Below are 27,916 nucleotides of genomic sequence, written 5' to 3'. Positions count from 1 at the left end.
GCGGAGGCGTGCAAGGTGTGGAGGGCGGCGAGAGAGGAACGCGAGACAATCTCTCTTCAGGAGGGTTGAACCAAAAGCGTTTATTTAGGGGTGAGCACAAGTTATATAGGGTGGCATAGAGGGCGGGGTTGGTGTAGGGGTGTGGGGCCCTACATGGCAATGCTGAGGGGATAAAGGCTAGGATCGGTTCTGAGAGGGCTCGGAGGTCGTTTGAAAAGGGCGGGAGTTGCTCTGGCAACGGTGCATGCGCACTGGCGGTGGCGGGAGTTGCTCTGGCAACAGGGGTGGCGGGAGTTGCTCTGGCAACGGGGAGTGTGCGGGCAAGATAAGGGGGGCGGTTTTCTCTGGCAAGCTTCCCTTAACGGTTGTATTTTGGGTGGGGGAGATGGGGCCTGTGGGCGGCTCCACTTTCTCAGGCCCGGGGGGCTGTGGAGGGTAATACTGCCCGTGCCCACTACCCTCCCCAGGGGCTGGCCAGGTCCCCTGGCCCCGGCCCGCCAAGTCGGAACTCAGCACCAGCAACCCGCAGTTTACTTTTAACATTAAAACATTACTATGAAATATTTATCTTGCACAAAGGTGTAAAAAAATAACATAATGAACTCCCATATATGTACCACCCAGTTTAAAAAATAAAATATCAGTATAGTTGAAGTCTCTGTGTATTCATCCCCAGTCTAATTCCCTTCCCTCCCTTTACCTCCATCACTATGAGATACAAAATTATATTTTGAATTTTTACCTAATATATTTTCACTATATCCCTGGGCTTTGCATGTCTAATTGGTTTGCATGTCAAACCAATTCTCAATATACAACAAATAATAACCAATAATTATCATGGCACTTTTTAAAAAGAAATTCCAGAATCTGCAAATTCAGTAAAAACTCCTGTGACACTATTTCAAACCTGAGTCACTGAGCAGTAAATTTTTAACATTTTTATTTGAAAATAATAGTTGCCATTTGACATACACACAAATCCTATAGAGAACTGTGATAAAAATAAAGCAGCATATCTAATATTTGCCTTCCTATAGAAGCTTTTATCTAGACTAAAACAGATTTACATATGTAGACAATCAATGGTATTGTAAAATGAAGACAAATGAGACTTCTAAGGAATTAACTGTGTCATATTTGATAGAACTGTAAGAACAGAAGTGGAAAGAAGCATAAGACTGCTTAAAAGGAGTATTTCTTTTTTCAAATATGGCTGAAAATAGCAGTATCTTGATTCCTGCATCACCAGAGGTTTATTCAGGAAAGAAAAGTTAGAAAAAATTTATCCAGCCATAAAATTGTGGACAAGCATAAAAGAGCCTATAAATAATATTAATAGAAACATTTATTGAAATAACCCTGTCCATTAGTCATTGTGAGTTTCTACTGTAATCCATTACTAGATAGTATTAAAAGGAAAATTCTAGTTGTGATATACATGGAAAAAATACACAGTGAGTTATTAATACCAGAGTATAAAACAGTAATTAAGTCCATCTATACTTACTAAGCATTTCATAAGAGCTGAGGACAGAGCTATGAGGGGTAAGGAAGGGGGAGGTATCTAGGTTAGTACATGGAACATATTAGGCAACAGGCTTAGAGACAGAAGCTGTAATAATTTAACTTACACTTTAAATAATGCTTTCTAAATTGATTACTATACAAAATAACCAACCAAACAAACAAGTAACTAAAAGAACCTAACTGGATGAAGTCATTTTGTCTCAAGTTATATTTATATATCGAAAAATATTAGTATTGAATTTAAAGAACTCAAGTAATTATTCAGAATTTGAACATATCCAGACTTGGAAACATCCAAGAAGTATTATTAGCATTTTTCCTGATATTTCCTAGCATGCAGACTTAGCCTTATTGACTACATCTACATTAAATTGATGAAACCAATTATAGAAGCTCAGATATTCAAGACATTATCATTTTACATTATGATAGTATCTAGATACAAATTATTACTTGAAAGATTCTCCATCATGAAATATTTCAATTAAAGGAAGTTAATGTATATGAAAGTGCCTAGCATAGCACTTCCTAGATAGTAGATTCTTAATAAAAGTTAAAACAACAGCAATTAACCCTATCTAAGGAGAAATAAAGATGATGCTTTATATTTGAAACTACAGAAGCTTAGAATTCTATTGCCAGAAGAAACCTTGGGAATGATCTTGTCCAACCTCTTAATTTTTATGGATAGGGAAACTGGCATCCAATGATTTAGTCAGTTAGCACCAGAGCTAGATTAAAATCCAGCTCTCCTAATGTGAGACTAGTACTTTTTGCTAATATTTTTATTGAGCTAAAATTATGAAAAAACATGAACCCACCAAAACCTCTGTTTTCAATAAGAAGCACTGGACTCTGAGGCAGAAGGCTGGATTCTCACTCCAGCTCTCACCATCACAGCCTTAGTCAAGTCACCAAATTCTCTGGGATTCAGTTTCTTATATAAACGAGAGGGTTAGACTAGATTAGTGCTTCTCAATCTTAGGTATGCAGTAGAAGATTCGGGGGAGGGGGGGAGCTTTTTACAAAATAGCAATGCCCAGGTCCCACCAACCAAGATTCTATTTTAAATGGTCTGGGATGGTACACTGGCATCAGTATTTTTAAAACGCTTTCCAAGTGAATATACAACCAAGATTAAGATCCACTGGACTTTCATAATTTAAAATTCTAATTCATTTTCCTTGCTTTAACTGTAGTCATTTGTCTACAGGTTTACTAGCTAAACAAATGAGTAGATTAGACACAATAAATGTACACAAATCCAGGGGAAAAAAAACAGATATTCCCTTTCAGACTTTGTAGACACGCATGGTGCAGTTAGATTCGAAATCACAGAATCATTAGCATGAACTGAGGCCTGTTATGGAGAAGGTGTCTTCTCCTTCCTTGATGTTTCCTTCCATATAAAGAGTTCTCAATTAGCATAAGACTCTTGGCCTCTCTCTACACTTTTACCCCCTTATCTAAGGATAGAGAGAATGGCTTACTGACTGGGAAATTGGAAAGAATAAAGAATATATGCTTGGCTCAGCTGCCTTCTTTTTCCTTTTGGGAGTGAGCCAGCCACAGAGAATACAAATTCTGACCTAGTTCTCTAGGGACAGTATCTGCATCCAGACTTTCCCCAGTCCAGTGTTGCTATGACTGGATGAGGAAGTCTTCTAATTCTGAGATTCAGAATTTGGAAACCATATGATAGCAAATATAAGCTGCATCCTCTAACCTAGCTTTTATTAGGAAAAAAAGATGATGTTTTAGCATCCAGATGTGTATTCTTCTCTTATTTCTCAATGGGTTCAGAACAGAGTGAAAGAAAAGGAATGCTATTTATTGGGTCTCCTCAGAGATCCCAAGGTCTGTGCTGTGTTAGATAATGGCAACGGGGATACAATGATGATGTTCTTAGTGTTGTATGGCAATGTTTAGAGCGAGGTGAGTGAATGAGTGAGTAAGTGAAGGTATGAAGAAATAGATACTATAGTAGATATAGAACATCGTATCTACTTAATGACTATATTTTAACCAAAAGAAGTGTTGTTAGTCTTGCCTTAGTTCAGAGGTTCTCAACCTTGGCACTATTAACAGATAATTCTTAGCTCTGGGGGGCTGTCCTGTGTACTGTAGGATGTCTAGTAGCATCTCTGGCCTCTGCCCATTATGTACAAGCAGTAAATCCCCCATTGTGACAACCAAAAAATGTCTCCAGACATTGCCATGTCTCTGAGTAGCAAAATCACCCCCTGTTGAGAATCACTGCCTTAATTCTACATGTCAGTACAGGAAAGCAAAGGTGTGAATAACTACTTATTGAAAAAGAAAACCCAAAATGATAGACTACGATAGCCAGAAAGGTCTTTAGAGCTCAACTAGGCCAACCCTCTTCATTTCCAGATGAAAAATCACAGTTATGGAAATATCAATATTTACTGCCAGCCAACCTTGTCAAAAATGCAAATAGAAGTACAACCTAGGAATTTCCTAGGTTTTTTTTTTCTTTGAAAACATTAATCACTATTATTTCTGGAGTTGTGCCACATCACTTTAAAATATGTGAAACATACTTCATCCAATTTCAGCTCTTATAAGACTTGCAAGAAATCTTTCCAGACATGCTAACTACTGAGGTTAGGAACCATGGTTGCCTCCATGTTGTGTATTACAAACAAAAAGACAGAAAAATGGCCATTGACAAGACAGAAATGAAGAAACTACAATATGAATAAGAAGTACAAAATCTATCATTAAATATTTAGTGTGATGGTTAAGCTTATGTGTCACCTTGGCTAGGTGTCCAGCTATTTGGTCAACCAGCCACTGGCCTGTTACTGTGAGGAAATCTACTGGATTTAAATCATCCGTCAGGTGACTGCACCTACAGCTGATTACATTTACAATCAACAAAAGAGATTTACTTCAGCAATGAGAGAAGTCTTATCCAGTCAGCTGAAGGGCTTATTTAAAGGGAGAACTGATAATTTCAGCAGTAAGAAAGAAGAATTTCTATCTCTACTTCAGCCAGCCAGTTTCTCCTGGGGAATTCATCAAAACCTTCATCGGAGTTGTCAATTCATGTCCGGCTCTGTGGAACTCAGACTTGCCAATGCCCACAGAAGTGTGAGCCAAGTCCTATAACAAATCTTGTAAGATTTACATACATACATATAACCAATAACCTGTTGGTTGTTTCCCTGGAAAAACCTGACTTACAACACTTGGCAAAGAAACAAGTGGATATTAATATAGTCTTCCATTCTCCAATCTATCCTCCACAGTAACTTTTCTCAAGATCTTTCTAAAACACAATCTGATTATACTTCTTCCTGTCTGACGTTAAATCCTTCTTTGGTTTACAACATTCATCACCTCCAAGATAAAAATCTAATTTCTAGAATGGTGCGCAAGGCCCTCCATGACGTTGGCCTTGCCCACCTCTCCAACCTCAGCTCCTTTCCTTCTCCCATGTGTAGCCTACATTCCAGCCATACTGATTTCCTTGAAGAACTCTAAAGATACCCCAGAGATTGATTCCAAGATGGTGGATTCGGGGAAAGAGAAAAAAATTCTCCTTCATGAAAAACACTAGATAAAGAAAGCGCTCTAGAACAGCAGTTCCAGGGTTCCACCGCTTCAACAGGGACTTCTACACCAACAGTGAGTGCATACTTGGAGAAACCAAGACACTGTGTTCAAGATGGGTGAGTGTTCAGCCTGGAACACTGCCGGGAAACAGGCAGCTGGAACTGGAGGCATCTGACAGTGCAGGGGGAAGTAGCTTTTCACGCCCTGGGCACTCTCCAAAGTACTAGGCTCAGGGGAAAAATCTTCACATACTAGTAGCCAAGAGCCCCTGCACCAGGGACTGGTGGTTGGACCAGGCAGATGATGATGGAGAGGGGTAGCATTCCACGACCCATGCAGCCATCTTTGCAGTTGCCTGGGAGACAACCTTTCATGGCCCCAGGGCTAGGACTTTGAAGTTGGCTGGGAGACAACTTTTCATAGTCCCATGGGCCAGAAGAGTCCTTGGGCAGACTTGTGACGGTATGTTCTCTTCCTCCATGGATGCCTATGGTATGCACAGCCTAGAGGCGGGGCGACGGGGGGAGGGACACACTCGGAGGTGCCAGGAGCCCTCCTCAAATCCTAGCGACTCATGAGGGCACAACAAAGAGGGACAGTGGGGCATTTGAGCTGGAGGGTGACATGTGTAGCTCTGCGGCCCCAGAGTGCTCCACCCACAGCCCCAGGTGCAGCCAGAACTGCTGAGTCCTGGGGCAGACTCCCTGCAGACTGCACAGGGCACGCCCCCTCACCCACCCACAGGACTGATAGTCCCCAGTGCACATGGAAAACTGGTGCACTGATTGGACCTCCACCTGGTTTGGACCTACACTTAGTACAGAAACGAAGTTGAGGAGAATGGGCTTAAGGTTAAACGGTGGCTCAAGAGCACCATCTGGTGGTAGCTCAGGAAAGTGCACTCAACCAAGCTGTACCTCTGTCAAATTATAGGTAAATGTTGAAATGATCTTGCATATTCTAAAAGAATCCTATCAAGATAAGCAAATGTCAAGAGGCCAAAAACAACAGAAAACTACAAAGCATATAAAGAAACTAGAAGATATGGATAACCCAAACATCCAAATGTAAAAGCCAAAGGAGACATAGAAACTACAGCAATTAATTAAAGAAATACTCACAAACATCAATATTATGACTCAGGATATAAAGGACGTAAAGAAGATCCTAGAAGAGCATTAAGAAGAATTTGCAAGAGCAAATAAAAAATAGTGGATCTTATGAAAAGAAAAGATACTGTTAATCAAATTTAAAAGATTCTTGAGACATATAACACCAGATTTGAAGAGGCAGAGAAATGAATTGGCGAACTCGAGGAAAGGGTGATGGAAAGTGAAAGCACAAAAGAATGAATGGCGAAAAAAATCGAAAAACACAAAACTGAGATCAAGGAAATGATGGACAATATGAAGCGCACAAATATAAGAACCACGGGAGTCCCAGAAGGGGAAAAGAAAAGGGCTAAGAAGAGTATTCAAAGACATTCTTGGGAAAATTTTCCAACCCTTCTAAAGTATACAAATATGCAAATTAAACATGCCTGACAAACTCCAAATAGAATAGATCCAAATAAACCCAGTCTGACACATATTCTGATCAGATTGTCAAAAGTTGAAGAGGAGAGAGTTCTGAAAGCAGCAAGAGAGAAGCAATTCATCACATACAAGGGAAACAACGTAAGACTAAGTACTGCCTATTCAGCGGGAACCCTGGAGACAAGAAGACAGTGGTATGAGATATTTAAAATTCTGAAAGAGAAAAGTTGCCAGCCAAGAATTCTTTATCCAGCAAAGCTCTCCTTCAAAATTGAAGAAGAGCTTAAAAATTTCACAGACAGACAAATGCTGAGAGAATTTGTTAACAAGACATCTGCCCTGGAAAAAATACTAAAGGGAGCTCTACTGGCTGAGAAAAAAAGAATGGAGGGAGAAGTCTGGAGAAGAGCACAGAACTAAAGAGTCTCAGTAAGGGTACCTTAAAGGAAATAAAGAGAGAGAGGGAAAAATAGATCAGACAAATAAAAACCAAAGGTTAAGATGGCTGACTCAAGAACTGCCTTCATAGTAATAACATTGAATGTGAATGGACTAAACTCCCCAATTAAAAGATATAGATTGGCAGAATGGAATGAAAAATATTAACCACCAATATGTTGTTTACAAGAGACTCATCTAAAACCTAGCAACACAAAGGAATTGAAAGTGAAAGGATGAAAAAAAACATTCCATGCAAGCTACAGCCAAAATAAAGAAGGAGTAGCAATACTAATTTCAGATAAAATAGACTTTAAATCCAAGGATGTTATAAGAGACAAAGAAGGACACTATATACTAATAAAATGGACAGTTCACTAAGAAGAAATAACAAACATAAATGTTTATACGTCCAATCAAGGTGCTCCAAAGAACATGAGACAAACATTGGCAAAACTGAAAGAAGCAACAGATGTTTCCAAAATAACTGTGAGAGACTTCAATACGACAATCTCTCCTATAGACAGATCATCCAAACAGAAGACCAATAAGGAAATTGAGAACCTAAACGATGTGATAAGTTAAGACTTAACAGACACATATAGAACATTACATCCCAAATTACCAGGATATACATTGTTCTCTAGTGCTCACGGAACTTTCTCCAGAATAGATCATATGCTGGGGCATAAAAAAAGCCTCAATAAATTTAAAAAGACTGAAATTATTAAAACCACATTCTCTTGACCACAGTGGAATGCAACTAGAAGTTAATAACCATCAAAGATCCAAAACACTGAAAAATATCTGGAGGTTAAACAGCCTCCTAAACAATCAATGGGTCAAAGAAGAAATTGCAAGAAAAACTGATAAATATCTAGAGATGAATGAAAATGAGAACACAACATATCAAAATTAAGGGATACAGCAAAGGTGGTATTGAGGGGGAAATTTATAGCTCTAAATGCTTACATTAAAAAGAAAGAAAGAGCTAAAATCAAAGAACTAATGCAACACCTGAAGAAGCTAGAAAATATCATCAAACTAATCCTAAAGCAAGTAGAAGAAAAGAAATGACAAGGATTAAAGCAGAAACAAATGATAGGGAAAAAAAAAAAAAAAAACTAGAACAAATAAATACAACCAAAATTCGTTCTTTGAGAAGATCAACAAGATCGACAAACCCTTAGCTAGACTGACAAAGTCAAAACAAGAGAAGACCCAAATAAATAAAATAATAAATGAGGGGGGGAGGTTTTACTACGGATCTTGAAGAAATAAAAAAAATCATAAGAGGATACTATGAAAAACCCTATGCCAACAAACTATACAATTTAGAGGAAATGGATAATTTCCTGAAAACACATGAACAACCTAGACTGAACAGAGAAGAAATAGAGGACCTTAACAAACCAATCACAAATAACGAGATCCAATCGGTTATTAAAAAGCTTCCTAAAAATAAAACCCTAGGGCCAGATGGCTTTACAGGGGAATTCTAACAAGTTTTCCAAAAAGAAATGACACCATTCCTACCTAAACTTTTTCAAAAAATTGAAGAATATGGAACACAACCTAACTCATTTTATGAAGCTAACATCACTCTAATACCAAAACCAGATAATGATGTTACAAGAAAGGAAAACTATAGGCCAATCTTCCTAATGAGTATAGATGCAGAAATTCTCAACAAAATGACTGCAAATCAAATTCAAAGATACATTAAAAAAATTATACACCCTGACCAAGTGTGGTTCATCCCAGGCATGCAAGTGTGGTTGAACATAAGAAAATCAATCAGTATAATACAACACATTAACAAATCAAAAGAGAAAAATCAAATTACTATGTCAAATGATGCTGAAAATGCATTCAGCAAAATCCAGTATCCTTTTTTTGACAAAAACATTTAAAAGCTAGGAACTAAAGGAAACTTCCTCAATATGATAAAGGACATATATGAAAAACCCATAGCCAGTATAGTACTCAATGGTGAGAGACTAAAAGCCTTCTCTCTAAGATCAGGAAGAAGACAAGGATGCCCGCTGTCACCACTGTTATTCAACATTGTGCCAGCTAAGTTCTAGCCAGAGCAATTCGGCAAGACAAAAAAATAAAAGGCGTCCAAAATTGGAAAGGAAGAAGAAAAAGTCTCATTATTTGCAGATGATATGATCTTATTCTTGGAAAACCCTGAGAAATCGACGACATACCTACCTGAGCTAATAAACAAATTCATCAAAGCATCAGGATATAAGATTAATGCACATAAGTCAATGAAGTTCCCATACAGTTGAAATGACATAACTGAAGAGACACTCAAGAAAAAGATTCCATTCTCAACAGCAACTAAAAAAATTAAGTACCTAGGAAGAAACTTAATCAAGGATGTAAAAAAAAACCTCTACACAGAAAATTATGTAACTCTACTAAAAGAAATAAAAGGGGTTCTAAAGAGATGGAGAAACATTCCATGTTCATGGATAGGAAGGCTAAACATCGTTAAGAAGTCAATCCTCCCTAAACTCATCTACTGATTCAATGCAATTTCCATCAAAATTCCAACAATCTACTTTGCATACTTGGAAAAGCTAGTCATCAAATTTATTTGGAAGGGAAAGATGCCTCCAATTGCTAAAAACATTCTAAAAAAGAAAAATGAAGTGGGAAGACTTACACTGTCTGACTTTTGAAGCCTACTATAAAGTCACAGTAGTCAAAATAGCATGGTATTAACACAAAAATACATATATTAATCAATGGAATCAAATTAAGAATTCAGAAATAGTCCCCCAGATCTATGGTTGATGGATTTTTGATAAGGCCCCCAAAGCCACTGAACTGGGACATGGCCTCTTCAACAAATGGGGCTGTGAGAAATGGATATTCATATCCAAAAGAATGAAAGAGGACCCCTACCTTACACCCTATACAAAAATTAACTCAACATGGATCAAAGATCTCAATACAAAAGACAGTACCGTAAAACTCCTAGAAGATAATGTTGTAAAACATCGTCAAGATGTAGTAGTAGGAGGTCACTTCTTAGACCTTACACCCAAAGCACAAGCAATGAAAGAAAACACAGATAAACAGGAGCTGCCCAGAATTAAAAGCTTCTGGAACTCAAACAAATTTGTCGTAAAGGTAAAGAGGCAGCCAATTCAATGGGAAAAAATATTTGGAAACCATGTATCTGATAAAGAGACTGATATCTTGTATAGATAAAGAAACCTTACAACTCAATGACAATAGTACAAACAGCCCAATTATAAAATGGGCAAAAGAAATGAAAAGACATTTCTCTGCAGAGGAAATACAAATGGCCAAAAAACACATGAAAAAATGCTCATCTTCACTAGCTATTAGGGAGATGCAAATCAAGATCACAAAGCCAATAAGAATGGCTGCCATTAAACGAAAAGGAAACTACAAATGCTGGAGAGAATGTGGAGAAATTGGAACTCTTATTCATTGCAGGTGGGACTGTATAATGGTTCAGCCACAATGGAAGTCAGTTTGGTGGTTCCTCAGACAACCAGATAATGAGTTACCCTACGATCCAGCAATTTCACTTTTTGGTATTTACCCAGAGGATCTGAAAACAATGACATGAACAGATATTTATACATTGATGTTCATAGTGGCATTGTTCACAATTGCCAAGAGATAGAAACAACTTAAATGTCTTTCATCAGATGAGTGAATAAACAAAATGTGGTACATACACATGATACAACACTACACAGCAGTAAGGAGGAACGAGGTCACGAAACATACGACAACATGGATGAAACTTGAAGACACAATGCTGAGTGAAATAAGCCAGACACAATAGGAGAGATATTATATGCTACCACTAATGTGAACTCGGTGAAAAATGTAAAATGTCTCATATTGTAGAATATAGGGGACCTAGAGATCGACAGAAGCTAGTGAAGGGGGAATGATAATCTAATAAGAATAGACAAAATATTGAGGCTGATATTAATGAGATGGGAATGCTCAGGTGTGACTATGGTTCATTAATTTTCTTTTTGTATGGCAGGAGTATATTGCAAGGAATGAAGTTACTACAGGAAATTTGTTTTTCCCATTGCTTTGTTTTGTTTTGTTAGGAAATGTCTTTTTATGTGATAAAGTAATTTTAAGTAAAAAAAAAGATACCCTAGAACCTATGTTTTATAAAAACACTGTGAGTGAGATCAATACAAATACGTGCAATCTTTGTTTATGGACCTTGGCTTCGGTTCTTGGGCCTACTGTTATTTCCTCAAGGAATACTGCCCCAACTCCACCCCATTACATGTTCTCACAACACACTGAACTTCTCCTTCACTGCATTTACTACAACTGTAGTTTTTATAATTTTTTGTGTGATTATTTAATTCATCTCTTTCTCCATATAAGTTCCAAGACAGCAAGAAACATGTCTGTTTTTATTCCCAATATGCCCCATAAGCCTAGCATATAATTGATGCTCAAAAAATGTGTCAAATAAATACCCGAATGAATGCTCTTTCATACCTAAAACCTTTGCACAGTACTATTTCCTGTGTGGAATGGCCTTTCTTTTCCTCAATATCTGGCCAATTCCTGTTTTCCTTTCATATCCAGCTGAGTATCCTTAATCCTAGAAGTTTTCGTTGATGCTCTGAGTCCAATTGAGAAACTCCACTTAAGTGTTTTCATAGCACTTATTTTTATACAGCTCATAACTTGACTACAGTTTTTTATTTACTTGTCTGTGTCTCCCATTAGACTGTGAGCTCCTTAAGGATAAGAGCTGTGTCTTTTATCTCTGTATCCTCTGCAGATAGCTAAGTGCCTAAAACAGAAGGGGCACTCAGAAAATTTTGCCAAATACATGAATGAATGCATATAGATATACTTTTTATTACATAGGTTCACACCTGTCTGCAGAAACCCCTGCTGAGTGAAACTATTATAAGAAAAAAATAAAGCTTGAAACAAAATCCCAGTATTTAAATTACATTAAAAGTTTTCAGGAAGGAGTGTGACCTACCAAAATTGCTTTTAAAAAATTTGTACTCCTGTTCTCCTTGGTATGCTTGAAAGATGACAACATTTAAAACCAGTATGAAAATGCTAAATGAATTTTTTTAAATTTAAAATAATAAATCATTTCTAGGGAAAATTGAATGTTATACTCTGTGCAAGTTGAGTCATTTTAAAATAACGATATTATCTGAAGAACCACTCTACCATGTTATTCACTTTATTGAAAGGATACTTAAACCTAAGAATTTCCCAGCAAATGACTTTACTCCTTTACAGACATAATGAATTCTGTAAATTTCTCCTAGGACCTTATATTGAAAGAGAGGAGTTAGTTGCTAAAGCAACTTCATTTTTCTTAACACATGATCTACCCTTCCAGACTTTTAAAACATTAAATGTTCTTCCAAAAATTCCTTTATGGCATAATTAACACAGTATAAGGATGGAAGCCTATGTTATTTGGCTGTTTCTATCACAGCCCATAAATGACTTCAAGTTTGCCCTACATTTTATTATTATGAGCTAATCTCTCCTAAACCAAAACAAATAAAAGTTTTCAGGAAATAAAAAATTAATGGCCAAAAGACTACTCTAGTTTCTATCTTTAAACTTTCTTCAAAATGCAATATAATGAAAACTCAGTGGGAGAGATGGGGGTAGGGCCTAAAAGAAAAGTAACAGACACTCAGCTTCATTCAAATTTAAATAGATAACAAATTGCCAGATGACTCTGTTTTACTTAACAACACAAAAACATTTGGATTACACCTATTTAGAAAAGGTTTCTTAGTTTCTTTTCTGTATCTGACCTGATTCATGAGGTAAAAATACTCTTTAATAAGCAGTTTTCTTTAAGTTACTACTTATACATGCAGCCTCAACTCTCATCCCTGATCTAGGTTAAACTGCAGAGGCCAATATCCTGTCCCATGGCTGTCTCACTGGCCTCTAGACTTGAACTTCCAAACTCTGAGTTCCATCCAGCACCTGGAGATTCACCTCTCCTGCCTTCAAACATGTTATATAAGAAAAGACTTTTTTGTTGTTGTTGCTATATTTAATCCAAAATTTATCTGGGTTTGCAGCAGGAAGACTACATTCCATTTATCTTCTCATTCCATTATCTCACCTGGAAATTCCTTATTGTTATAAGCTACTCTTTAATATCTCATCTTTAACATTATGTCTTTACTTAGGTCCCCTAAAATGAAAAGCAGACTGTGTCCCTCTTCCACCAGCAATGCTTGTTGATCCTAATGACTGATGATAAATAGGCTCTCACATCTCATTACCAGTTTACCACACTTTTAACAGAGCTCCACCTCAGTCATCAAATGTCAATCTGTAAACAAAGAGGTGACATCATCAACATGGTGACCTAAACAGCTATTGAAAACTTCTCCCCAGAGATTCAGCAGGAAAAGAAATAAAGGACTATTCCCACTTGTTCAAAACTTTGGAGAAAAGGTATAGACTGGAGAAGGATTCTACAAACACTGAATAGAAGAAAGAGAAAAATATCATGTAGGAAACTTCCATCCCAAACCAGCCTGTCCCCACCCCTCCCCCTCACTCGGTCTCACACTGCTCACGAGTGCACAGAGGCAGCAATTGGGATCCCTCCCACATCCAACTGGGGGCACAGACTATAAACTCTCTCACAATAGTGAGACGGATCCCCACCTATATATCCAGACACAGAGAACCAAGCCCACATACAGATCCACAGCAGGACTTAAGCCACTGGGGAGGGTGGAAGACAAAAGGGAAGCAAGTAGGATTTTCTAAAATGGAGAAACAGGGAACCACAAAATCTTCCCTAAAAGCAGCAAGCACCCAGGCAGAGACTACCCAAATCAACTAATCGGGGACATAGGGGATAGGGGAGGACGTTTCAAGGCCCAAGTCAGTGAGGGATGAAGAGTCTGAGAAAACATGGACTGTGTTCTCAGCCCAGCCCTGGGTCCTGGTGCCCATCCCCCACCCATAAGGGAAACAGCAGCTAGCAGCCTGATCCTTGCCTAAGGGATGTTTGCAGACTGGGGCAGCTGGGGGAATCCTCTGCCACAAGTAAAGTGAGGGACATAGCCCCACATTGAGCCAGATTTTGGCATGCTAAGTGAGGACATAGGAACTCTGCAGTTTCAGGCCCGCCAGGTCAGACACTGCCAGGGCTCAGAGGTGCACAGCTTCTGAGGACAAGTAAGTCACCCATCTGCTGAGCAGGCCGGAAAATGCAGGGAAACTGCAATGGCATTTCAGAGCTTCTCCAGACACTATCCCAGGCCCATTGGAGCTGATCTACACCCCCTGCCCGGGTACCCGGCTCTGTTTTGGCTGAGAAACATGGACAACCCAACTGTCAAATTAATGCATTAATACAAACCCAGGTCTTGCTGGAAGGCAAAAAGCAGATCATTCCTGGGCCGCTGGTTGGCTGGGGAAATGGTACCTCTCACTCCCACAGCCTGATAATGGGGAAAACCTTCCAACCCTTATAAATGATATAAACATGCAAATCAAAGAAGCCCAACAAACTCCAAATAGAATAAATTGAAATAGACCCACTCCAAGACACATACTAATCAAAATCAGTTACAAGCATGGTCTGTCCAAAAGCAAAATTACTGTCTGGCTCTGTACCTGTGAAACTTAGAACAAGTTATCTGCTTCCAATATACAAAGGAAGGACAGTCATAGGGTAAACATTCCCATTGCCATAAGGAGAAACTGAAAGGAAAACAGGGTTTAAGGGACCAAAACAATTCCTAAAACCCACAGGGCAAACTCAATTAGATTTCAAAGTCTGAGAGTCATTAACAGAACAACATTCCATCCCTGGGGCTTGAGAGAGCGGGAGTCCAACCCTTTCCAAAGGCTTTCGTGGCAGCCCTTTTCTCTCCAAACGCTGGGGTGAGTGCTCCAACATATCCACACATTGGGGAGACCACCTTCTCGGCCCCACCCTCCTCAAACATTGGGGCAGCACCTGGATTCTCTTCCATCTCCGGGGCATATGCTCAACCCCTTCAGAACAGTGGGGTGGCGGCCAGGCTCTCCCCAATTCCCTGTGAATGTGCTCCACCCTCTTTGGGGTCTGGAGTGGCAAAACCCTTACTGAGCATCGTGGCGGAAGGCCCACCCTCAACCTCCAGGGCAAACTCACCCTTTCCATGAGTGTGTGACACTCCGCTCTCCCAGACCGAGACTTCTTGACTGAAAACTTATGGGATGAATCAAAGGCAGTTCTGAGAGGGAAATTTATTACCCTAAATTCCCGTATCTAAAATGAAGAAAGCAAAAATCAAGTACTTAACTGCTGACCTGGAGGAGCCACAGGAAAAAAAAAAAAAAACAGCTAACCAACCCTAAAGCAAATAGAAGAAGAGAAATAACAAAGATTAAAGCAGAAATAAATGAACTGGCAAACAAAAGAACAATAGAGAGACTCAATAAAGCCAAAAGCTGGTTCTTTGAGAAAATCAATAAAATCAATGGACCCTTAGCTAGGCTGACAAAGAAAAAAAGAGAGAAGCTGCAAATAAACAAAACAGGCATGGGGAGGGGGGTGTCATTACTGTGGATTCCAAAGAAATTTTAAAAACTATAAGAGAATACTATGAACAACTGTACACAAACAAACTAGACAACTTAGAGGAAATGGACAATTTCCTGGAAATACATGAACCACCTAGACTGACTTGAAAAGAAATAGAAGACGTCAACAAACCAATCACAAGCAAAGAGATTCAATCGGTCATCAAAAATCTTCCTACAAAGAAAAGCCCAGGGCCAGATGGCTTCATGGGGAATTTTACCAAACATTAGAAAAAGAATAACACCATTCCTGTTGAAACTTTTCCCAAAAATTGAAGAAAAAGAAACACTACCTAACTCATTTTATGAAGCTAACATCACTCTAATAGCAAAACCAGATAAAGATAGTACAAGAAAGGAAAACTACAGGCCAATTTCCCTAATGAATATACATGAAAACATTCTCAACAAAATACTTGCAAATCGAATCCAAAGGCACATTAAAAGAATTATACACCATGACCAAGTGGGGTTCATTCCAGGCATGAAAGGGTGGTGCAACATAAGAAAATCAAACGGCTAAAAAGCACATGAAAATACGTTCCTCTTCATGAGCTATTAGGGAAATACAAATCAAAACCACGTGAGGTATCATCTCCCACCTTTAAGAATGGCCACTATAAAACAATCAGGAAGCCACAAATGTTGCAGAAGATGTGGAGAAAGGAGAATACTTATTCACTGCAGGTGGGAATGTAAAATGGTATAGCCACCGTGAAAGACAGTTTGGCAATTACTTGGAAAACTAAATATCAAGTTGCTCTTCAACCCAACAATTCTGCTACTCCATGTACACCCAGAAGATCTTAAAGCAATGACACAAACAGACATTTTCACACCAATGTTCATAGTGGCATTATTCACAATTTCCAAAAGATGGAAAGGATCCCAGTGTCCATCTACAGATAAGTGGATAAACAAAATGTGATATATATATATATACAATGGAATAGTATGCAGCAGTTAGAAGGAATCAGGCTCTGAAGTATGCAACAACATGAACTTTGAAGACAAAATGCTGAGTGAAATAAGCCAGACAGAAAAGGACAGATGCTCTATAATTTCACTAATATGAAATTTCTAGAAAATGTAAACTCAGAGTCTTAAAATGTAGAATATAGGGGATCTAGAGATAGATAGAAGCTAGAAAAGGGGGAGCAGCTACCTAATATGAACAGATTTGTTAACAAGGTTGATCTTAAATGTTTTGGAATGGATAGAAGTGATGGTAGTTTGCTATTGGGATTATAAGTAGTAGTACCTGTTGAAGGTGACTATGATTGAAATGGGTTGTCTAAAATCATGTATCTCACTGATTATTATTACAAATATAAATAAGTTCTTGCATGAACTACTTCAAATGTATGACACTTGTTCAAAGAGTTAATAATACAGTGGTATATGGGAAAAATTACCTATTTATACTATGGACTCTAACAGCAACTGGAGGGGATAAGAGAAATGGGGTGTTTGGGGTTTCTTTTATATGTGGCTATGTATATCTGCTTTTTTCTGTAATGTTGATGCTAAGCCCACTTATAAACATACCTAAGAGTTACCCAGAGACCCTCTTTTGTTGCTCAGGTGTGGCCTCTCTCTGTCTATGCCAAACTCTCCAAATAAACTCAATACTCTCCTCACTACATGGGACACAACTCTCAGGGATAAGCCCAGCCTTGGCATCATGGGATTGACAATGCTTTCCTGACCAAAAGGGGGAAAATAATGTAACAAAATAAGGTTTCAGTGGCTAAGAGATTTCAAATAGAGTCAAGAGGTCATTCTCTAGGTTACTCTTACACAAGCTTCAGCCAGATATTACAAATTGCTATTGCTACAGTATATCAAGCCCAAACCAACAGTATTCCTGAAACCCTAAAGAAAAACCAGGGCTCTAGCTAAGACTCTATAAAAGTTTTACTTACTAAGTTTATTCTCTAGAAACTTAAAACCTCCAGATTGTTCCTATGCCAGATAAGCCCTAAAACTGAGAGATAAAACCAGTCTCTCCCAGAACATCAACCAGTTGTATTCTCCTATCCCATAATATCGACACCCCTTTTCAGCATGAAGAAGTTTGAATGGTCATTCCCCAAATATCCCCGAAGACTAAGAAAATGACCAAATTATAGAGATGAGTTGTAACAAAGAAGTTAGGATTTAATAAATGATTATGACTACTGAATCATTATACGTATTATTCGGTTTCTAGTGTATTAGAACTCCCAGAAGGAAATACCTGAAATTGTAACCCATACTATACTTTGAAATTTGCTCTATAACTACCTGTGCAACTGTATTTTGAAATGCATTACTTTTCTGTATATATGTTATATTTCACAATTTAAAAATGTTTTAAAAATCTAAACAGAGCACTCGAACTCACTACATATGCAAATGTGGAAATGAACTAAAAAGGCATGTCTAAATGGCTATGAAGCTTTGGGTTCTGCTTTCAATTAATCCAATTCTGAATTTGTAAGAAAACTGTATCACTAATCTCTTTTCAGTTTAGTCTCTCTTGGGTGTGTTTGTATTTTTGTGAATTTCCTGTACTTTTATAAAATGAAACTAAATTTTATTGTATTACAAAGATCTATGTATTACAAAGATCCTATCCTTGGACATACAGTAATAACACCATTACAGATTAGTTTACATGTATAAGTGACTGCTAAAAGGCAAGTATCACTAACAATCAAAAAATAAATATTTTTCAAGAGTCATAACGTTTTATAATTTTGTGTTTAAAAACACTAAAGAAAACAAACAAAAAAACACTATTCAAGTTTTTTAAAATGTATTTGTGCCTGGCAACAAAGTTGCCCAATCAATACAGCATCAGCAAAATAACTTACCACAGACATTTATACCTGATGAGGGATACACACATGTGTGTAAGGTTTGGAAAGAGCCAAATTTTTAAAATTATTCATTTGTTCATTCAATGAATATACACTACATGCCAGATATACCGTACTCTTTCTTGAAGGCTAAGCATTCAGTGGAGAATAAGACAGACAAGATCCCTCTGACTTCATAATGCTGGCATTCTCATGGGGGAAAGCGGAAAATTTAGCAAACAAAGAAACTTGCAAGGCAAAAAAAACAGAGATTCCAGTTATAGCTAGAAGGAAATAAGCATGATTCTGTTACAAAGACTAGGGAGGGTCTACTGTAGAGAGGGTGGTCAAGAAGGGCTCTGTGAAGTGACACCTAAGTTAAGAACTGAAGGACAAGACGGGCATCTACTGTGGGATGAGGGGGAGGGTGGCAAGATACCATGGGGTCTGAGCACATTCAAGGCAGGGGCAACAGCAAGCCCAGTGGTCTATAGCAAGAAAGAAGTTCACGAGATCTACAAACGGAATTAAGGCTAGTCTGCTGGGAGAGTAGTGAGAAGAAGCAAGAGTGCAATGAGATGTAAGGCTGGAGCAATAACAAGGCCAGGTAATACAAAGGATGACTTAGGAACACTATGATGTTGGACTGTAAAAAAAATACCAAGACCCTGTAACAATATGCTGTCTGCAAGAAACTCACCGATACATAAAAACATAATTGGTTAAAAGTAAACGTATACATGTGAAACATATGTATACCATAGAAACACTGATCATAAGAAAGTTGGAGTAGCTACATTAATATCGGAAAAGTAGATTCTAGAACCAGAAACATTACCAAGGATAAAGCGGAACACACACAACCATAAAAAGGTCAATTAGCAAAGAAGATATAACAATCCTAAATGTTTATAAACTTAACAAAAGAGCTTCAAAATACATGAAGGAAAAACTGAAAGAAGTAAAAGGGGAAATAGACAAATATAGTCAAAGACTTGAATACTCTTCTCTCAGTAATCAATAGAACATGTAGAACATGCAAATCAGTATGGATATAAAAGACCAGAATAATATTATCAACCAGCTTAACCTAACCAACGTTTTAGAACACTAGCCAACACCAGCAATCTACAATTATTCATCAAGATAGACCACTTAGCACACCTCAACAAATTTAAAAGAACTGAAATCTTACAAAATATGTGCTCTGACCACAATGGAATTAAACTAAAATTCAATATCATATAGATAGCTAGAAAATTCTTAAACACTCAGAAATTAATCAGGATACTTACGAATAACCCAAGGATCAAAAAGGAAGATACAAGGGAAAACAGATGGAATTAAATGAAAATAAAGGCCCAACATATTAAGATTTGTGGGATGAAGTCAAAGCAATGCAAAAGGGAACTTTACATTAAACAGTTACATTAGAAAAGAAAAGAGATCTCATTTGAATGCTCCAAACTTCCATCTTAAGAAACTAAAAAAGAAGAGTATATCAAACCCAAAGCAAGCAGAAAGAAGGAAACAGCAAAGATAAGAACAGCAATTAATGAGATTGAAAACAGAAAAACAGAAAATCAATGAAACTACAAGCTGGTTCTTTGAAAAACTGGGCAAGATTGAAATCCGTCTAGCCAGAATGACTAAGGAAAAAAAACAAACACACACCAACAGCCAAGATCAGAAGCAAGACAGGGACATCACTACAGATTCTATAGATGATAAAAGGATAATAAGGTAATACTATGAACAATTTTATGTTAATAAATTTGGTGTCATGACAAAATAGACAAATTTCTGGAGAGACACAAACCACCAAATCTCACTAAGACAATAAACCAAATAGACGTATGTCTATTAAAGAAATTGAAAGTATAATTTAAAATCTTCCAACAACAACAACAACAAAAATTCCAGGCCCAGCTGGCTTCAGTGGTGAATAATATCAAACATTTAAGCAAGAAATAATACAAGTCCTACACGTATTTTGGGAATACAGCTATTCCCAAAAGTAGAAGAGGATCCAAGAACACTTCCCAAGTTATTTTATGAAGCAGTTTTGAAAATGAATGAGAAATCTGGAGGACTCTTGCTACCTGATGTCAACTCTTACAATAAAGTTATAGTAATCAAGACAGTATGGTATTGGTGAAAGGATAGACACACAGATCAACTGAACAGAATAAAGGGCGTCCACACATTTAGAGTCAACAGATTTTCACCATAAGTGACAGGAAAATTCATTCAATAGACAAAGGAGTGCTCACTTTGGCAGCACATATACTAAAAGTAGAATGATACAGAGAAGATTAGCATGGCCCCTGCACAAGGCTGACACACAAATTCGTGAAGCGTTCCCTATTTTGGGGTGAAGAGGAAAGCTAGGAGCATGTATGATACCAGAAAAAAAGACAGAGAATAAAGACTGGGACTGTATTAATTAGTGAAACCTAGAGTGGTCAATGATGGTGATTAAGTGTACTAATATAAAATGTTTTTACATGAAGAAGAACAAATGAATGGCAACACTGCAAGGTGCTGAAAACTGGATGGTATAGGGGGAAAAATACAATCAAAGCAAACTAAATCTCTATAGTTAACAGTAACATTGTAATATGCTTCCATTAATTGTTTTTTTTATTTTGAAATAAATTCAAAGTTATAGGAACAGTTGCAAAAACAATACTAACCCCATACACAGAACTTCATCATACCCTGAACCCCCTTCCCTGATAACCCAATCCACCAACTTTAACATGCTGTCACATTGCTATTTCTTTCCCTCCCTCCCTATCTATCATTCATCATCTATTGCTCTGTCTTCTGAACATATGAGAGTTAGCTGCACACATCCTTGAACAAACACTATAATTCACATATACAATTCCCATGAACAAGAACATTCTTCTATGCAATCCCATTAAGCGCAGCTAAAAAGTACAAGAGATTCAACAATGATACAAAGCTTACATTCTATATTTCCTTTTCCTTATGTCTCAACTGTGTCCCTCTGAGCCTCCTGTCCTCCATCCTCCAATCCCATCCAGGTTCATCCTTGGCATTCAATTGTCATCTATTTAGATTCTTTTTTTTTTCCAACTGCGGAAACATATATACAGCCTAAATCTTCCCATTCCACCCCCTCCCTAGCATTCCATTAGTGGGATTAATCACCTTTAGAAAGTTGTAATGCTCTTTCCCACGATCCATTACTAGAAATTTCCCTTCACCTCAAACAGCAACCCTACACTCATTTCTTAACTCCCCATTGCCCCTTCCCCCATTTCTCTTAACCCATACTCTATCTTTCATCTCTATGGTCATATTCTCTGATAATTTCTTTGTGTTTACTGTGGGGCTTAAAATTAACCTCTTAAATCCATAACAATCTTGTTTTTCTTTGATATCATCTTCACTTCAATAGGACATATAAACTATGTTCCTATACTCCTCCATTCCCCCACCTTTATATAGTTGTCTAAAATTACATATTTTACGTTGAGTTCAAAACCACTGATTTGTCATTAGAGTTTGTATATTTTATATCATGTAGGAAGTAAATAGTGGAGTTACAATTCAAAAATTATTGACTTCTATTTGTATTCCATTGTGGTTGGAGAATGTGCTTTGAGTATATTCAATTTTATTTTATTTTATTTTTTTATTTACTGAGGCTTGTTTTATGTCTCAGCTTATGGCCCCTTCTGGAGAAAGATCCGTGATCACTAGAGAAAAATGAGAGTCCTGGTGATTTGGGATGTAAGGTTCTATATATGTCAAAATTCTCTATATCTCTTTCTCCTTTCCTTGTTTCTCTGTTGGTAGGGCACTCTTTAGTAACTGAAGTAGAGCAGGTCTTTTATTGGCAAAGTCTCTCAGCATTTGTTTGTCTGTGAAAAATTTAAGCTCTCCCTCAAATTTGAAGGAGAGTTTTGCTGGATAAAGTATTCTTGGTTGGAAATTTTTCTCTCTCAGAATTTTAAATATGTCATGCCACTGCCTTCTTGCCTCCATGGTGGCCGCTGAGTAGTCACAACTTAGTCCTATGTTGTTTCCTTTGTATGTGGTGAATAGCTTTTCTCTTGCTGCTTTCAGAACTTGCTCCTCTTCAGTATTTGAGAGTCTGATCAGAATATGTCTCAGAGTGGGTTTATTTGGATTTATTCTATTTGGAGTTCGCTGGGCATTTATGCTTTGTGTATTTACATTGTGTAGAAGGTTGGGGAAGTTTTCCCCAACAATTTCTTTGAATACTCTTTCTAGACCTTTACCCTTCTCTTCCCCTTCTGGGACACCAATGAGTCTTAAGTTTGGATGTTTTATTTTATCTATCGTATCCCTGAGATCCACTTGAATTTTTTCAATTTTTTTCTCCATTCTTTCTTTTGTTCTTTCATTTTCTGTTCTGTGGGCTTCTAGGACACTGAGACGTTGTTCAACTTCCTCTCATCTTGTATTGTGAATATCCAGAGTCTTTTTAATTTGGCCAACAGTTTCTTTTATTTCCATAAGATCTTCTATTTTTTTATTTACTCTTGTAATGTCTTCTTTATGCTCTTCTAGGGTCTTCTTAATGTCGCTTATATCCTGGGCCATGGTCTTCTTGATGTCTTTTAAATCCTTTCCCATGTTTTCGTTCCTCGATTGTAGTTCTTTGATTAAGTGTGCCAAGTACTGTGTCTCCTCTGATATTTTGATTTGGGTGTTTGGGATCCGGTTCTCCATATCGTCTGGTTTTATCATATGCATTAAGATTTTCTGTTGTTTTTGGCCTCTTGGCATTTGCTTTGCTTGATAGGATTCTTTCAAGTTGTAAAAAAAAGATACCAATCTAATTTTTCAGTAACAGTTTGGTGGCGTACACTTTCTCTAACTAACCAGCAGATGGCATCTGTGAGTCACCTATACCCCACAAATCAGTTCTCAACCTTGTTCCCGCGGTGTGTGGGGAAATGATTCTTGTGGGGTTCAGTTGGAGAACTCAGTTTGGGTGTGTTGCTGGAGCCATCCGCCCTAAATGTGGGGCGTGTGTCCAGGTGGCCGGGGAGGAAGGACAGCTTTAATATTCTAATCCCCCAGGGTCCCAGAGATTCAAGGCAGCCGCAAGAGTCTAAGCCTTCATTTCAGTTCAGCCCCAGACCCTCTCTCTCGCTGACCCACAAACCACCGGACTTGGTGTAGCGTCCCTGGGTTCTCCGAGAGGGCCCCCCCTCCCAGCCGCGATCCTCCAGGACCTCTGCCAAGGGAATACTGTGCTACACCACCAGTGTGCACCATCCCTCAAGGCAAGCCACGGGCCGCCGGGCCGTGCAGCGGCGCTCTCAGCCTGATGCAAAGATGGCCGAATGGGGCGTCTCAACCCCCCCCCTCCTCGCACAGTTCCTCCTTCCCAGCTCCAGGACAACTGGCGGGGCTCTGGGCTGTGGGCATGGCCCCAGGCAGGAGTTTATCCAGCCCTCCAGGGAGCCAGCTGCTAGCCGCGGGGTTTCTTTCAGCTTCCGGCTCTCCCCTCCGTTCCCCTGGCCCCGAGGGTATCTGCAGTGGGCTATCCTCCAGGCTAGACACCAAGAGGCCGGCCCAGCCCCCTCTTGCTGTGTTTTACTGCGTGGTTCCCACTGTCACAACTGCAGTGGCCCCTGGGTTTTTCCCTTTTTTTTTTTTAAAAAAGAACCAATCAGTCTCCAAACGCCAACCTCTGGCTTCCCCACACCGCCGCGCAGCTGCGGGTCTTCCAGCCAGCTTACTCACTCGTTTCAGAATGCAGACTCCTGGTTTCACCAAGTATACGACCCCTGTGGTACTAGCAGACCTCGTCCAGCTGGCGCATCGCTGTAACTGGTATTCTGGGTCACTTTCTGGTTTTTATCTAGTGTTTTTCACGGAGGTGTTTTTTTTGCCCTGTCTCACCTAGCTGCCATCTTAGTTTCTCCCATTAATTGTTAAAAAGGCAATACACCAAAGCTAAACATCTATAAGAGGGGGATATAAGGAAGTGGTATGGGATTCTTGATGGTGGTGGTATTGTATGACCTTTTTGTTTTATTTTATTTTACTTTTACTTTTCATTCTTTTTTTATTCTTCTTTTTTTCCTCCCCTTCCTCTTTCATTGTGGAAGAAATAGAAATGTCCTCATATAGACTACGGTGGTAAATGCCTAACTATGTGATTATACTGGCAATCACCAACTGTTTACTTAGGATGGATTGTACGGCGCGTGAATAAAATTATTAAAAAAAATAAACAGGGATGTAAGTGGTGGAGAAAATGTGGAAAGAGGGATGTACATATTCACTGTTGGTGAGGAAACAGAATGGTACAACCCATACGGAGGGCAGTGTGGTGGTTCCATAGGAAGCTAAGTATGGGGTTTCCATTTGATCCTGCAACCCTGTTACTATTTGTATATTTGGAGGAACTGAGAATGGGGACACAAATGGACATTTGCACACCAGTGTTTGTGGCGGCAGTATTCATGATTTACAATGGATGGAAGTGACCTAGGGTACATCGACTGATTAACCGAATGGTGATCTGTGGTGTATACAAACAATGGAATATTGAGCAGTGACAAGAAGGAATGAAGCTGTGAGGTGTACAACTAGGTGAATGGAACTTGAGGACAGTAGGTTGAGTGAAATAAGCCAGAAATGAAAAGACAGACATTATAAGTCCTCACTAATATGGACTAACAATAACGTGAAAACTGAGAGTTGAATCTGGCAGCATGGGTTATCAGCGGAAGGCTTTATGTAAAAGTTTCTAGATTGTAAGCTCTTACAGCAGTCACATCTATTCATGAGTTGTAACAGTTATTTCTAAACTCTGAGATGCTAAGCTGTTTTTGTGTGACCTGGTCAGTCCCTGGAGCTTTGGGTGTCTGTGTGGTGCCTGTGACTTGGAGCCAGAGTTCGACAGCTGTGAGTGTTGGCATTGCCCCATGTAGCAACTGTTAAAGAGGCTGAAAAGGAAAGCAGACTTCGATTGGAGATATGAATGAAATGGACTTGGTTGAGCCTGGGGTAGATCAGAATAAAGGGGAGAGGATGATATTAACTATGTTTTAAAACTTTGGCTTCTGTGTGGGACCAAAGGAAGAGAGGTTTGTTTGGTGTAAAACCTATAGTTTCTGTAGCACACTATATAAGTTAACTTACACGGTCAGTTCACTCAAACACCATAATTACATGGAACCTTGAATAGGGAATGGGATCTGGTTGGTTTGTACAGGTTAGCGTGAAGCCCCGATACATCCCAGAGTAATCTGGGCAGAGAATAAAAAGTACTTGCAAAGCTCCCTTGAGGGACTGGGGGGAAATGTGGAAATGCTAAACTTCTCCAGCTGGGGAATTCCTGATATTCTCACAGGCATTGGGGACTACCAGTTTAGTAACCTGAGCCTTTGATCTTGGAGCTTGTCCTTATGAAGCCTGTTACTGCAAAGGAGAGGCTAAGCCTACTTATAATTGTGCCTGAGAGTCACCTCCAGAGAACCTCTTTTGTTGCTCAGATGTGGCCTCTCTCTCTCTCTCTCTCTCTAAGCCAACTTAGCAAGTAAACTCACTGCCCTCCTCCCTACTGGGACATGACTCCCAGGGTGTAAATCTCCCTGGCAACGTGGGACATGACTCCCGGGGATGAGCCTGGACCTGGCACTGTAGGACTGAGAAAGCCTTCTGGACCAAAAGGGGGAAGAGAAATGGAACAAAATAAAGTTTTCAAATTGAGTTGACAGGTCATTCTGGAGGTAACTCTCATGCATTACACAGACATCTTTTTAGTTTTTAGCTTACTAGAATTGTTAGATTCTTGAAAATGATTGTATAACTATAAAGCATATGTGGTGTGAACATGTGATTGTGAAAACTTTATGGCTCACACTACCTTTACCCAGAATATGGACAAATGAGTAGAAAAATGGGGACAAAAATAAACAAAAATAGGGGGGGAGGAGGAGTATGGGATGTTTTAGATGTTCTTTTTTACTTTTACTTATATTTTTATTTTTTGGAGTAACGAAAATGTTTAAAAATGGATTGTGATGATGAATGCAAACTATATGATGATAATGTAAACAAATGTACACTTTGGATGATTGTATAGTATGTGAACATATTCAGAAAAACTGAATTTAAAAAATAGAGAAAGGACAGTCTTTTTAACAAATGGTGCTGAAACAATCAAATACTGATATTCAAAAATAATGAATCTCAACTAATACCTAACACCATATACAAAAATTAAAAATTGAAACGGAGGATCATAGAACTAAAAATGTAAAACCTTAACTATAAAACTACTAGAAGAACACATAAAAGGAAATCTTTGTGACTTGGATTAGGCAAAAAATTCTTAACTAGAACACAAACACATGAATTATAAAAAGAAAACTTGTTGTGGCAGCCCTGGCCTGAACAAAACAGGGCTGCAGACCTTGGCGCACAGCAGCAGTGACCCAGGCAGGTAATGTTTAACCTATCATCTTTGTAAGCCAGTAAAGAAGAAAAGGGTAAATTGTAACTTTAAACGGGAAGTAAACAGGAGATGAGAAACTCTTGGTCTCACGAAAGAGCAAGAATGTTAATCTAGTCTACCTGCTTCCTGGCCCCCAAGTGTTATCACTCCTGTGGTAATTTACAAAGACCCATCCTGTTATTCTTTCCTTCCTGTACCACCCATGTCACAGGATGCTCTCCCACCCTCAGGAATGTCTTTGTCTCAAGCCCTTATAACTGGCTTGCTGTCCTCTTTCAATAGTGCGGCCAAATTCTCTGCAAAAGTGGTACCCACCCGGCAAGAAAAAAGTCGTTTGACTTCTGCTGATTTCTGCCTCCCTGTGAGTAAGCCCCAAATAAAGTTCATGTTTCAGAAAGTATTCGGTGTCTTCTTTGGCCTCGACTGGCAAAGCCCTAGCAGACACAGGAGCAGAATGTACCCTAATATATGGGAGGAAACCACAAAGTGGAGGCCCCACACTAACCATTGCCAGTTATGGGGGCTAAGGGGTTAAAGCAACTCAAAAACAGGTTTTAATGCAAATTGACCAGCTACCTTCCCAAACTCACTCAGTATATATATCCACTATTCTGGAATACATACTGGGGATTGACATTCTGCAGAATATCACCCTGCAGACCACTATAGGGGAATTCCACCTCCAGTGTTGAGTTGTAAATGCAGTCCTGAGAGGACACGCTAAATGGTCACCGGTAAAGGTGCCTTCTCCTAGGCACACACTTGCCATTCACCAGTACAAGCTACCTGGAGGACACCAGAAAATTACAGCTACCATAAAGGAGTTAGAAAGGGTGGGTATTATTATTACTACCCATAGTCCCTTCAACAGTCCAGTCTGGCCGGTAAAG

The 27,916-nt window shown here is 38.8% G+C and overlaps 1 protein-coding gene and 1 non-coding gene across 2 annotated transcripts in view; one reads left to right on the top strand and one right to left on the bottom strand.

Annotated features, from left to right (window-relative positions):
* The window catches only part of C1H3orf70 (chromosome 1 C3orf70 homolog), a 128,702-nt gene that overhangs the window by 48,093 nt on the left and 52,693 nt on the right, over positions 1-27,916 (bottom strand). The gene's annotated exons all lie outside the window — the stretch shown is intronic.
* On the top strand, positions 20,813-20,919 carry LOC119510868. Its single transcript, XR_005212053.1, has one exon. It is a non-coding gene; the product is annotated as a U6 spliceosomal RNA (small nuclear RNA).

Source organism: Choloepus didactylus, chromosome 1 (genome assembly GCF_015220235.1).
Source record: "Choloepus didactylus isolate mChoDid1 chromosome 1, mChoDid1.pri, whole genome shotgun sequence".
NCBI lineage: Eukaryota > Metazoa > Chordata > Mammalia > Pilosa > Megalonychidae > Choloepus > Choloepus didactylus.
This window is presented reverse-complemented; position numbering and strand designations above follow the sequence as displayed.